The following is a 14,399-nucleotide window of genomic DNA, read 5'->3' on the forward strand; positions in this document are numbered from 1 at the left end:
AATAATAATAATAATAATAATAATAATAAGAAGAAGAAGAAGAAGAAGAAGAAGAAGAAGAAGAAGAAGAAGAAGTTATAGCGAGGTTCTGGTCATTTTCTTAATGACAGAGAGGGTGTATTCCACTGATGTATGGATGAGTGACCCATTAGTGTATCTAGCAGTGTAAGTCACCTTGGTGAATACAGTGTGTGGGCTTGTAACACTACATAGTATCCAAAGTCGCTTTGGAGAAAAGCGTTTGCTAAATAAAGAAATAAATGTAAATGTAAACATGCTCTTCTGCGACTTTTGTCTCCGTTCGTGTCGGAAGAGTTGTGCCCGGCCACGCCTCCTTCTTATGTGAGCGCTCTGATTGGACGACATTTTCACGCGCTTTAACGGCTTGAGCCGTTCTGTATCTGTCTGTCTCTCTCTCTCTTCGCCCCTCCCGCCCCCGCTGTCCGGGATCGCACAGCACTCGAGAACTCGCTTCTTCCAGGCAGAGACGCGCAGAGACGCGGAGGGACCGAGGAAGAACGGGGGGGCTAGACAGACAGACGGAGACCCCACTCCATACACTCCACTTCACTAGCACTGACTCACCGGCGGTGGAGGCGAGCGGGTAGCGGAGACTCGTGATCGCGGGAGCGGAGATACTGAGTTTTGTGTTCTCTCGCACCGTCTTCCTTCTTGATTTTTTCGCTGCTGCTGTACTACCGTTTAGCGGTCAGGAGTGACCGCTCGCGCGAGCTCGAGTCCGCCGGAGTGTTACCTAGTGCCCGTGCTGGATTGTGCACGAGTGCGTGTGGGAGCATCCCCACCATCACCACCACCATCATCATCATCATCATCATCATCATCCCCGTCCCGCGGAGGAGCGTCACCACCAACGTGCCGGCCGGCGCTCGGCCGCCCATGGGACTGCCGACTGAGCCTGTGAGCTGCGCGCGTGTCACACTCGCCTGAAAGGTAGGTGAGGGGTTCTCTGGATCTAGATCAGCACCACTAAGCCATCGCGCTCATCACCGTTGGTGGTTATCGCGTGTGACAGTGTGTCACATGGCTGATGTCCTCGTGGTCGCGTTTCTCCTGGTCTCCTCCCGGGTCTGGATGCGCACACGCAGTACGCGCTGATTTGGTCGATCCTCTCTTCCAAGTACGCAACTCGAGCCATAACGCGGGGAGCGCCGCAGCTGAGGCAGAGGAACTACTCTGGGAAGAAGAGATGCTCAGATCACAGATGTTCTCACTCCAGACCTGCAGACCTTCTCTGGCAGCTCCAGGTCTCCCGCCAGCGGATAGATAGATAGAACAGGGTGTCCACAGGAGTGGGGGAGAGACGAGAGGGCTGGAAACATGGAGATAATAATAATAATAATAATAATAATAATAATAATAATAATAGTAGTATTCAGTAAGAGTATTGGATACGTGTGTAGTGGAGGACCGGCAGAACGCACGGCCATCCGAAAATCTCTTCACATTTCCATACCACCTCTCTTTCCTGCTCCGCTTCGTCGTCGGCTTTTGCGCAGATTTATTATCATAATAATTACAGCTTTTTAATTGTTGTTTGTTCACTCGCCGTGTTTTGAACGGTCTTTCATTGAGTTCTGATTACACTCCACGTTGCGCTCCAGTCTGGAGATCGGGATGGTCCTGTTACTGAATAATAATAATAATAATAATAATAATAATAATAATAATAATAATAATAAAAGGTACATATATTAACAAGAAAGAAAAAAGAAAAAATTGCACTCCTTATTAAAGAATCTTCAGAAAGATGCAGTCAGTGATGCCAAGGAATTGATACATTTAGGTCTCAATAAATTTGGGTTTCTGAGATTGAAGTGGGATTAAGAAAAATAATTTTTAATGGAGTATTTCCAGTAAGACCACCCTGACCACCACCATCCTGTAAAGGTCTTTCAACATGTGTTCTTTATTAAACGGGGCATCATATGGTGTATATGTATGTCAAATACCAATAAAGGGTGAGTAAGTTTGCAAGCTTGTGAAAGAGAAGCTGCAGCTGCATTAAGATTCTGAGTGCAGACTCACATACTCAGACACACATACACACACTGATTAATGTTATTCAGCACCTCAGATGGTACACATGCTGTGTTGTGGACACGTTGCAATGCCTCTTTGTTAGTCATCACTCAGTTCCCCAACACTGCAGATCCCAGGATCGAGAGTTTGTAGTTAAGGATTCACTGTGCTTGTTGAAAAGGACACTTGAACTCATGTAGATTCTGTACAGCCCTTCTCGACCCTGGATGGGTCCTCGGGTGACATGGCAAGTAACATAGGCGTCCCCGTAGGCCCTTTTCAGTTCGAGCAGTTTGTCTGGTTGAGTTGTACATATTGACATTTTTGTGAAAATAGGCACATACACACACACACACACACACACACACACACACACACACACACACATTTTCAGAACCGCTCGTCCCTTATGGGGTCACGGGGAACCGGAGCCTACCCGGCAACACAGGGCGTAAGGCCAGAGGGGGAAGGGGACACACCCAGGACGGGACGCCAGTCCGCCGCAAGGCACCCCAAGCGGGACTTGAACCCCAGACCCACCGGAGAGCAGGACTGCGGTCCAACCCACTGCGCCACTGCACCCCCGGCTTAAAATAGGCACATATGTGTATTTTATTTTAGCATGTATTGCTGAACTGACACATCTAGAATCGCTCTGTGCAGAGCAGTTTCAGGCACTTGTCTCTTGAAATACAGTCATGGAACCCTTTTTCAGTTAGTTCACCATTTGTTAGATATGTTAGATAGTTAATGGAGCAAAAACTTCTGTACTTGTTTCCAAAAAAGAAAGAAAAAAGGTGCTGAGAAATGGGCCCTTCTTTTCAGCAGAAATGATCCTTTGCTTCAGTAGAGGGTGCTGTCGCTCTTTGGTGCTGCCAGCCGGTGTAGAGCACAATCTGCTGTCTCTGGGGGGTATTTCACAATGATGGAGCGCCACCGCCGGTGTTGCCCGCGGTCCCGGAGGACGTGCAATTCAATCTGGCTGTGGTGTGGCCTAATGCTGTGGCACTTTGTCAGGATTAACATCTTTCTAGTCGGTGCCGCCGTTACCTTCGGTGTCGTGTTACTGCTGGCTGAGAGTGGGGAGGGGGATGGAGTATTCTGCTTTGCTCTTCGCCCCCTCGCAGTTTGCCCTCCATGGGTCGATACGGGACGAGGCAAACAAATTCACTGGTTGTTTTCCTGCTTGACAGCTATTTATTATGACTATTATTAGTATTATTATTATTGTTGCCCTTCCATTCCCTTTGGACTGAAGAAAAGTAACAGGAGATTCTCAAGGTTGGGGAATGTAGGGTTATTCACAGCTCATGATGTTCCACATGTTCAGTATTTGCTTTGGCTCTGTAAGAATGCCATGTGAACATGACATCTTAGGGATATCTGTATTTTGATAAATATTACTCAGTAAATTTTGGTTTCTCGCGTCTTTGACTACTGAGGTAATTAGCTGCTGCCGTGGATGTGCTAGTTCTTCAAGGGCTATGGATAAAAGCCCATTTATGGGCTTGGGGGCTGGAGCAGTCCCCTGGAAGAGGTCATCCAGCTTTAACACCTTTCTTTCCATCACACCCACAGTAGAGGTTCTAGCTGCGAAAATCGTGCTCGCTCCTGTTACCTAACAGTGGCCCTGCGCTTGTCTGTTTGCCAGCAGCCGTGGCCTATATAGGCATAGCGGATGATGTTGTGTTTAGAGCTGGAGTTTTATATGGGAATGTCCTCGGTTTGAATCTCTGCTGCTGTAGTACCCTTAATCAAGGTACTTACCCTGAACTGAAAGAGTAAGAATACCATGCTGTATAAATGGGTAAATCTCTGTAACTAATGTTGTGTGTTGCGTAAGGCAAAGGTGTCAGGTAACATTGTTATATAATTGTGTGTGTGTGTGTGTGTGTGTGTGTGTGTGTGTGTGTGTGTGTGTGCGTGTGTGTGTATATGTATACCTGTCAGATCTGTATTCTGTATATAAGTATTAACTGTCCACAGTGAATCAGTAAAGGTCGTCTCAATGATTTGTGTTTTACTGCTCTCCTGGTGTGATCGTGATGTTGTATGTGATGGCAGCCTTCTGGTGAACAAACCAAACTGTTGTTCACATTCCGCATCTGACTGAACCATCGGTTTTCTGAGATTACTGTGTTGGGTCATCTGTGACCCCAAGTGTCCCAGCTAGGCCAACTGTGGCCAAGGGGAAGTAGCAAAAATTACACTGAAAATGGTTTTTCACAAACAAATTAATTTTATTTTTAAATGGTTTTAAGAAGATTAATTGCCGTAGTGTGTGTGTGAATGTGTGTCTGTATGTGAGTGTTTGTGTGTGTGAGTTGGAGGTACCTGGGGGGGGAGGCCACTTTCATTCGCTATTTTCCTGCAAGGGATTAATAATAGGGTGCTTGACTCGGAGCGAGAAGAAGCATGGCTCTCAAGTCGGAGCGGTCGCGCGGCGAGCTGATGAGGGCGGCTTCGCTAATCGCTGCGTGGGTGTGCAAAGAGAAACCTGGCAGGCCGCTACCAGATACACTCCTTTGTGCATTACGTGCATCGGCATCTGCAATGTCTTTCAATGTAAAATTAAAAAAAAAAATATATATATATGTGTATATACTATTTTGTGTGATACTAATAATAATGAGTGATACTAATCTTTTTTGTTCATAGATAATTTATTTACTGTTTACAGCAGATGAATAAGAGCTCTTTTTTTTGCTTAAAGTAGTATCACTATTTATGATGTGCTGAACTCGAAGATGGAAGGCTATTATAATCACTCAGATCAGGACTGATTCATTCAAGGATTTGATTGAAACAATGACGATCAATGACATAGCTGATATCATCATTCACTGTTCTGTTTTCTGCTTCCTTACGGAGGACAAGAAGCAAACAGTAAATATTTTCCAGTTTTTGCAATGACTTGGTTTGAATACAAATATCAAAGTGTACACACATTATTGGTGAATGAATGCAGTGTGAGGCTGTGATTCCATGTGCTTCTTATGCACTTAAAAGGCTACATCTGAGTCCCAAAAAGACGCGCATGTGCATGTAGTTCGAACCCCGAGTTTCGTATCACTGTTCTTGGCCAGCCGTCCACGTGTGTGTTAAAGCTTCTAGCTTAACGTACAGCAAATAAAGCCAAATTCCACTTTCCAAATCCTGAGGCTTAACTCATGATGTGTGATTCTGATTGAGGTTTAAAAATGTTCCTCTCAGCACGACTGGAAAAAATCCTTCCAGAAACATACTCTTTAGAGGTGCTTGTTTTTGGAGTAACATTCAGTTATGAAAGACTGTGATTTTTCCATTGTAACATTTAAACATTTATAGGACAGTATATTTTGGATATGAATGTATAGCACAACTCAGTTTTAGTGGTCATCCTTGCAGTGCAAAGTTCAAATTTATCAGTATGACAGAATTTTTACCTTGTTCTCTCTTTTCTTAGAGAGGCTTAAGTACCCAATACTTTAAGTTTTCACCGATTTACTGTTAGGCAAAGAAAGTTACATTTTAAGGGTCTTGAGAATTCACTAAAGGTGAGAAGTGGACTTTTCATTTGCATTTCCTCACCAATGGAAAATGTGTATGTTTTTTGTACAGTAATACAACTCAGATCCAGGTTGTAACGATGATCTGCCAGTGGGATGCAGCACAAATTTTGAGCTATAACTAAGTCTACTGAACCATCATTTGCCATCCTGTCATTCAGATAAAAAATCTGTTTTCAAAGTGCAACCTTTAAGGAAAATGACCTGATGTGAAGAAATTTTATACTAAGGAACTGTCCTCAGCATTACATTTGTGAATTATGGCAAAATTATAAAGAATATTTCATCCTACATTTTACATGCTGGGAAATCAGGACTGGAGAGTATTCTGCTACTCCGTTTTCCTTTTGCAAAGGCAGAGTAAAACATGTTTCTCTTTAGATAATGGGGCTTGAGTCTCCGAGAAACTTTTTGCTTTGTGTAAACTGGAATTTGTGTTTTCGAAATATGTAACAACACGGATTTATTTATTTGATTTTGTCAGAAACAGAAAGGAACACAGTAAAATATTACTGTGTTATAACTGTAACTGATGCTTATCTCCAAAACAAATTATAATGTTACGTTCGTACACCAAGCTATTTACATTTATGTATTTAATTTTACTGTATTCAGTGTTAAGTTCCCCAATCAAAGGTATTTGCATGGGATTTGAAATGGTTCCCATGACTTAAGGTGACAGCTCTAACCATTACACCACCTGCTGCCATCGTTCTTCCACAAAGTGCATACGTCTGTGTAGCACCAGCCGTAAACAAAAAAAAACACACACACACACACACACACACACACACACACACACACACACACTGTCAACATCACTGTTAATATGCTCTCATTTTCTGCCTCTGAAAAGCCACACTGCTGGCAGCTTTATGGAAGACCCTTAGTGTTAATTTATTATGCATTCCTGCATTCGAACCCGATTCCATCCCAGTGCTAATAGCCTACACTTGGCTAGAGCATTTTTGTCCTTTCATTTGCCTATTTATGCATCTGAAACCTTCCTGGGAGAAGTGCTGCCATACTTAATCAGGGATGTGCGCGGGTCTGATCTCCAATCAGATCTGTTTTGATTTTAGCAGGCGGTCAGCATGCGGAGGCTGGCTCCTCAACACGCTGCTCACTTCGGTACCGGCGTTTTTCATTCCTGCCTCATCCTTTGATGCCGATAGCCCACATTGTGCCGAGTTGTGCAGGTGAGGCCTGTCAGATAAACATCCCTTTGAGAAGATGCCTCCGTGTCAGCTATTTTCATACAGAGCCACATAAAAATTAAGTTATCTAAAAATAGCACTCTTTGCTTGGTTGTGATGGAACCATTAAAAATATACACAACAACCCCCTATACAATTAAAGTTGTGATCAGTCACATGGTTTTTTAAAGTGTGGCTGTTCTGCATATTATCTGCAAATCTAATTTTTCACTGGAAACTTTTTTATCTGGTATGTATTTGGACAGAGCTGTCAGTCTCGATGTCCTTCAGTGTCCTTGCCCTGCAGAGCCACTTGTACTCTGGTTGTGGTGTATCGGGTCTTAAGCTTCAGTCGAGCGCCTCTCAGTTCCCGTGGAGGAGGTCCTGGCCCCACAGGTTCAGCTGGTGCATTTCCATTACTGTGGTCAGTTAAATTGGTAGTTTGGGAAAAATACCATCTGATCACCACTCAGAGCCAGAGCTAATCTCCATTGTTTTTTACAGACTAAGCCCTGGACTGGAGATGTTTCAGTCGAGGGGACTCCACTGGCACATTGTGTTCTTGAAATGGAGCTTTAACTTTGTCGGAACGGGCGTTACCGTGACATCACGTGTTGGCTTCGGCTGCTCATTGTGATTACAATGAGAGCCAATTTGTAAGAACATACAAAGCTCCATTTGAAACCACATCCCAACTCTCAGTGACCACACAGAGACCCTCAGATCCCTCACCCCAATAAAAAAGAACATAAAGGGTGAACAAATACTAGGAACATCTGGTAGTGTTGTGGTTTGAGCTACTGCCTTTGGATCCACGGGTTCAGTCCCCACCTCTGGCTATAGAACTCTTGAGCAAGGTACTTACCCTAAATTGCTGCAGTAAAATGACCTAGCTGTGTAAATGAGTAAATAATTGTAACCTTACCATTGCACATTGCTGTGGAGAAAAGCATTGGGTAAATTGTAATCACCCACTTTTATTTAACTCACACCTTTTTCCAGGGTAGCTTAAAATGGCAAATAACAACTTGACAATCATTTAACGATTTATTCCTTTATACATCAGGGTAGTTTTTACTGTATCTATTCGGCGTACAGCTGCAAGTGTATGAGTCAAACTGATGGCCTTTGACAGAAGATGGCATCTCTAACCAGTGCCCCTCCTGTTGTCCCTTTTATGGCTTGGGCGAATGTTTAGTTAGTTTCTCATTCAATTAACTGAGCCTTTTTTTTCTAAAGCAACTTTCATGGCTGGCTTTGTACTTTGTTACAGAAATTTCTCCATTCAATACAGTAATTTTTACTCTATCAATGCACCTTGATCTCATGTAATAAAGAAGTAAAAGGGTTGCAATCTGGAACTTTTAGAGTACAAGGCAGCAGCTCCAGCAACTGCTACACCACCTGCTGCCAGACACTTAAATACTGCACACTTTGTTATGCCTGTTCAGAACCCATATAGACACACTACAAATCACCTCACTTCAGTTGCCCTGTTAAGTACTCAGGGCTCGGTCATTAATTGGTAACATATGGGGATATGTTTGCATAATGACTATATACTTGCCTGCACTATTCTTTTGTCTCCATCTCGTGTGAAATTCCTGGCAGGTTACCATCGAACTCACTTATACTCCAAGTTTGTGTCCTTGGACTTATCATCTTGTGATTAAGTTTATGGAGATAATGATGAATTGGAAAAAAAAAAAAAACAGGCAAATGTGATTGTGATAAATGTGTTCATACTCAGTGAGTAAGTAGTGATCTTACTTGAGCAGATTACAACATCAAGGATGATGGGAACATTTACACGGCCAGCTGATTAAGACTGCCGACTCTGGGATAATGCGGTGTGATGCATTCACCATGTGGGGACTTTGAGCTCAGCTGTGCTCATCTTTTCGTTCCACACTTTTTAAGGCCACATCCACATTTGCCTTAACTTGGGTTGACATTGAACCCTTGAGTCCTCTGTTCTAGTTTTCTTGATTGACAGAGTCAAAACAAGTGAAACTGGTGATAGGAAAAGGTCCACACTAGTGTGAAGTGCAACAGATTGCTTCTGGAGGCTGATAGATTGTTAATTATCATTGTGTTCTGAGACCGTTGTTCACGTTTTTCTGCCGAGATTTGTTCACTAACAGGTTTATAACATTCAAGGGGAAGCAAGTTGGTCTTAGGTCAATAGATGTTTCATTTTCAGTCTTCTTTCACAGCCTCTTCATAAACCCTTGGTTTTGCTCCCTCTCAATATTTAATGTGCCAGAGGTTCCGCTGGGCTTGTAGTGGAGGAGAGGTCGAGAGCAGATGACGATTCCCCCTCTCTTTGGAGCGATGCACGAAATGTCAACTGAGAGCGTAATAAAAAATTCTGATCTTTCCCTGTATTCCTGCTTCTGGGTTCTCTCTTCTTCTCCCACTACTATGTGTGGAATTTGTTTGCAGAGTCTTCATTTTTGGCCAGATTTCCCTAAGTAGCTGCCTTTAGTGCTCCATTTACAGTAAATGGATCTTTGCAGATGAACAAAAATAACAGTTGCAGTACTGTCAAACATAAGGGTGTTAAGGGTAAATATAGACTATACTTTGGGGGAGAAAAGATTTGCAACCTCAGGAGCTGTTGTTCAAGAGAGCAGTTGTCTTCGATTACCTATGAAATTCTAAGCTAGTTTCTGACATTTGGAATGTACAGCCATGGCCATTGATGCATATCATCTCTCTAGAGACCCCCCCCCCCCTCCATTAAATCAGTTGGGAAGTGACAGGAACGCTAGTACCCAGTCCTCTCCACTCCCACCTTTTGGCAACAGATGCTTGGTAGAAGGTCAAGAGGAAGTACCTGTCTTCTAGTCAAAAGCATATGAAATTAGCGACAGAAATCGCTGAACAATGGCCATATTAATCTGTCCCGATGCAGCGAGTTCCTGTCAACAATATACCAGCTGATTATGCATTCTCCATTTACCTTTGCATTTTTTCATTTAGCAGACACTTTTCTCTAAAGCTATATAAAACTAAAAGTAAACAAAAGTGAATCAACATCAGATGAAGACTTACAGATGAAGACATTAAATTGTTAAATTACACTCAGTTTGTCCAATGCTACAGTTCTTCTAGTGCGCTTTACACCAGGAGCTGTATACAGAATCAATACCAAATATAACTGTGATTGTGACTGATAAATGTTACAGATATAGAGGTGCGAAGCAAGTTTATGAACTAGTTAGGAGATCAGGAGAGAAGTGGGTCTGACTGAGATGTGTTTTGAGACCAAATTGAAAAGGATTCAGCAGCTCTGAGGGGCAGAAGAGAGCTCAGTCCTCCACTTTCCAACATTTCATTTGTTGAGGTTTTTATCAATATATTCTTTAGTTATTAAGGTTTAAATTAACATAAGGAGGTGAGATCAGTGCCACTCTGTTCAGTTTTTGGTATCCGCAGAGATCGACAGGAAATTGGTCTGCAACTTTGTTGCATTCTGTTTAATCAGTTTAATACAACAGGCAAAGTAAACAACACAACTTGCTTGAGCACTATCTTAGCTTGTTTCTGGTCCAAGCTTTACCAGAGGACAGCGGGCTTTTACCGTCTTTCAGTGTTTCTGCCAAGACAGAGAATATGCATAAAAATTTTAATGGGCACTTAAATGCTGTTTGTTATGTGAGAGTCTAGTAATTATAACAGGGAGTCTAATGGATAAAATTTAGCCTATTTCATTGTGTACATTCCTTTATTTAGTTATTTATATTTACATATCTAAAGGGCTCATTTCCTTCAAGGAAAATCACATAGGAAAGGAGAAGACGGGCCAATAACAGAAAGGGGGGAAAAAGTCAACAGACAGCACGCATCTGAATGCGGTTGTAATGGAACATCTGGTGGTTTCCTCATATTGTTTCCTTCTCTTTTTGACATGCAAATTCAGAAAACACAGTGGGGCCTTAAAAGCGAAGGATGCAGGAAAAGCAAAGGAAAAATCCATTAGCGACACGTTTTGTTTGCTCACATCAAAACCGAGTTTTGTCCTGGAATGCTCTGTTTTGAATCGGTTTCTGTAGTTTTTAATTAGGTTTTCTTGCCATGCGCATATGGATGAAGCGTTTGGGGTGTGGGCATTAAAAATCCTGAGAGATCACTGAATAAGTTACTTAGCTCAGATTCCAGTGGCCCTGCTAACAGCTAATAGAGATTCCTGGGTGACAAAAGGCATACATACATTTGTAAATGAGGCGGACATACTTTCTCGGGTGGACAAGGATTGTTTTGTCCAACAGAAGAATTCTGTTGTCCACTGTTTTGGTTGTCAAGTGTCCGGTGTGGCCATGATGTGTACCATCACCACAATGGCCCTTTCATCGGCGAGCTTGAGATGCCCCAAGATTCCCTCACCTCTTTTCACAGCCTCTAATCTCTTTATCAAGCTGCGACAATAGAGGATTCAGGCCAGGCCTGCTCCCCCTCGGCCCAAATTTACGTGTACAACATCGGGAGGGTTTTGCACTCCTGTCACCATAGGCTACCCTGCTGTCAGAGTCCAAAGACTTTCGAAGATGTTCAGGTTGTCAGCCCCCATTTCACCCCTGCTGAAAGATAGCTAGCAAGTGAAACAAAAGGGGGAACTGAAAAAAGGAAGATAAACTCGTTCAGAATATAGCCCATGCATCCATTATGGCCCGGTTCGCTGGCTGCGAACTGTCAGGACGGCTTTGCATCAGCGAGCCCATTCACGCCCCTGAAAGCAGACACCTATTAAAATCCGAGCCGTGCTCCCGCATTGTTAGGGCCTCTTCAGATTCGGACGAGCTCGCTTTTTTCCGTTCCCAAAGACTCAAGATGCTTCCTGTGAGAGCGCTCGGAAACAGTGTTAAGGTATTACACATTACTGGAAACGCACTATGGCAACTTGCAGCTAATTTCCATTCCGGTAAAATGGGTTATGTCAAGGGTGTTGCTTTTAAAGCCTTGGTGCCGTGGGGGTAGGCTAGCTTTGCTCTGCCCACTCGTAGCAAAAAAATTGGCTTAACCTGCAAAACAACAAACATACAAAAACATATTTGTCACTATTGCAGCTAATCAGCAGAGATACCCATCAAGGGTATTTTGTTGAGCTACCTTAGTCATGGAGATTATATACTGCGGCAAGACATGCTCCAAGACAATTTGCCTGGTGATGAAATGGCCTGATGTGTGACATCTGCAGAGCCTTGTTAACGGAGCACTTTGCCAACTTTAATGGGGGAGCATAGCACCATCATCTAGGAATTTGGACACAATGCCAGTGCAAACAGGGGCCACACAGGGGTGAAAGGTGCTTGTTCTCCCCAAAGAGCTGGCCAACCCTTTCGGGAGTAGAGATGCTCATTAACATGACAGTCCGACGGGTATCACAAACCTGAGCCCAAATTCCCTCCCTTGGCGACACCAACCTCCCACCTTTGGACCACCCCGCCAGGTGCTGGACAGACCCTCGGAAGACAAATAAGTCCTGGCTGCTGTTTACTGTCATGTAAAAGGTCTGTGTTATTCCTGTGCTTCTTAAAGTCCTCACTTCCCCCATCCCCACTCTGCAACCCCCCCACACTGCCATTATTCCTTTAGACAGAGAACAAACTCCAGCCTGGCCCCCCTCCTTACCAAACGCCCAGATATGTCATCGCTGGCCTGGCAGCAGTTTCCATTAAGCTCCTTTTCCACTGAAACCGCAGAGCTGTGCTGCACAGTGGCATTTCGATGATGCATTTGCACTTTTCTCCTGCAGTGGTCCAATGCTTTTATTATTTCTACGTTTGCAGAAAATTAAATATCTCAATGATAAATTAAGCTATTAAATACATTTTCTAACATAAAAATGTTTCACAATTACTTTTGAAGTATAAAATAGTGTGTTGTTGACAGCATGTTAAGCAAAGTATTAATGATGTGTATTTATGAATGAATGAATTAATGAAAACTTTTTATCCCGGAGGATAACGGCATGGTTCTACAGCAGCGTACAAACAGCAATGTGGTAACAGATAAAAAAGAAAAAGTTTAAAAATGAAATAAAATTGGTGAGAGAGACAGAACCTGGACTGAAAGGACTAAAATCACATTTGAGGGACTCACATACATACTAACATACATAAACTATAAACATACATATGCTTGTTTAGACAAGCATATTTAGATAAGTATTGTCCTAGTGTACCACCACTGACACTTTGGACTGGAGTCCTATCCGTGTCCTGCCTGATCTAGAAGCGTCCACCGGCAAGGTCCTTATATTGTTCGGTGGAGAACTGGCTTTACCCTGTCTTCACTCAGCTCCTGTTCGTTGGCTGAAAAGCAGTTTGTCAGTAAATAAACAACTGTGCCGGAAAGTACACGCATTAAACATTTGGAAGGGGGGTGGTGATGTGTGCTGCTCCTCTGAATTTCTACTCGGCACAAACGCTGACGTGTCAGGAGTGCTTGTCCTTGGAGGTCTCTATCTGCTCCCATCTCCCGATTAGGCTACATGTGTTGCCATAGGAACGTCTAAAAAAAGACAAAACCTATTTTTTTCCCACTGGAATAATACATTTCCAGTAATTAAAGCCCAGCAAATGATTTAGCAGGTATATGAAAAGGAAACAAAAAAATAAGTAGGGCAGGGTAAGTATTGTACTCAGTGCTACTCTCAGGAATACCCGCTGCTGTTGTACAGAAAAATTCAGGTGTGTCGGCCAGATAAGAGTCGCAAGACCTTGTGGGTGGCACACATGTGTTAAAAGTGTGGGCAGAAAGTGTGGTGATGAGTGGTGTACAGTGCGCAGCACTGAATTTATTTACTCTAAGAGAGGTGTTGCATGGTGAGAGCCATCACTTTGTACTTTAAAGACCTGGGTTCGAATCCTGCTCCAGATATAATTCCCTTGTCAGGCTGGTTAGTTAAAGACCGTGTTTTTACAGTAGTACTGATGATGTATGCCTGAGTGTGGCTCATTTCCTTGGTAAAACAGTCATGGTCTGAAATATTCCAAAGATATTCCATAATCAATTCCAGAAACTCTAGAACCACAGACTTTGGATAAAAGCCTTTTTGTCTAAATTTAATTTTGGCTTATGCATTTATTCACATTTTACAAACTGTTAGAAAGGCTGTGTGTAATTTATTTACTTTTTAAAATAATGTTGCAGCTGCTGCAGTCATCTCCTTTCTTGGACGTTTTGTGTGGATAATGACACCAGATGTGTTTCCTGGAAGGCTGGAATGAGGTTTAGTGGTGGGTTTCTGCTGCGTGCAGTGGCAGACCAACGGGAGTATTTATCACTGGCTCTCCCTCTGAAATCGATTTTGTACCTGTGGGGGGGGCTTCGTACAAAGCAATGGTAGAAGGGAGAAGGGAGGTGCAGGGGACAAGTGAAACAAGAGGCCCAGAGAGCAAGGAGGTGTTATGTGAACATCTGGAAAAGCCATTAATTGTGTACTTTCTGCTGAGAAAGTTGGATTGGTTGGCTAGAGGACCCTGTGTGAGCCTGATGGAATGACAAAATCCACAACCCTCCTCCTGTCCAATACATATGTTCAAAACTCAGTGACATTGCCTGGCCAAAACCACCTGTGCTGCAAAGTCAGGTCTCATAAGCATGGGCC

At 43.2% G+C, this 14,399-nt stretch overlaps 1 protein-coding gene across 1 annotated transcript in view; it reads left to right on the forward strand.

Annotated features, from left to right (window-relative positions):
- Positions 1–369: 369 nt before the first annotated feature.
- Positions 370–14,399, forward strand: part of cdh11 (cadherin 11, type 2, OB-cadherin (osteoblast)) — a 58,007-nt gene continuing 43,977 nt past the window's right edge. The window contains exon 1 of the mRNA XM_018752601.2: positions 370–951. The gene's annotated coding sequence lies outside the window, so the exon portion shown is untranslated. The remainder of the gene's footprint in view (positions 952–14,399) is intronic.

This window comes from Scleropages formosus, chromosome 11 (genome assembly GCF_900964775.1).
Source record: "Scleropages formosus chromosome 11, fSclFor1.1, whole genome shotgun sequence".
NCBI lineage: Eukaryota > Metazoa > Chordata > Actinopteri > Osteoglossiformes > Osteoglossidae > Scleropages > Scleropages formosus.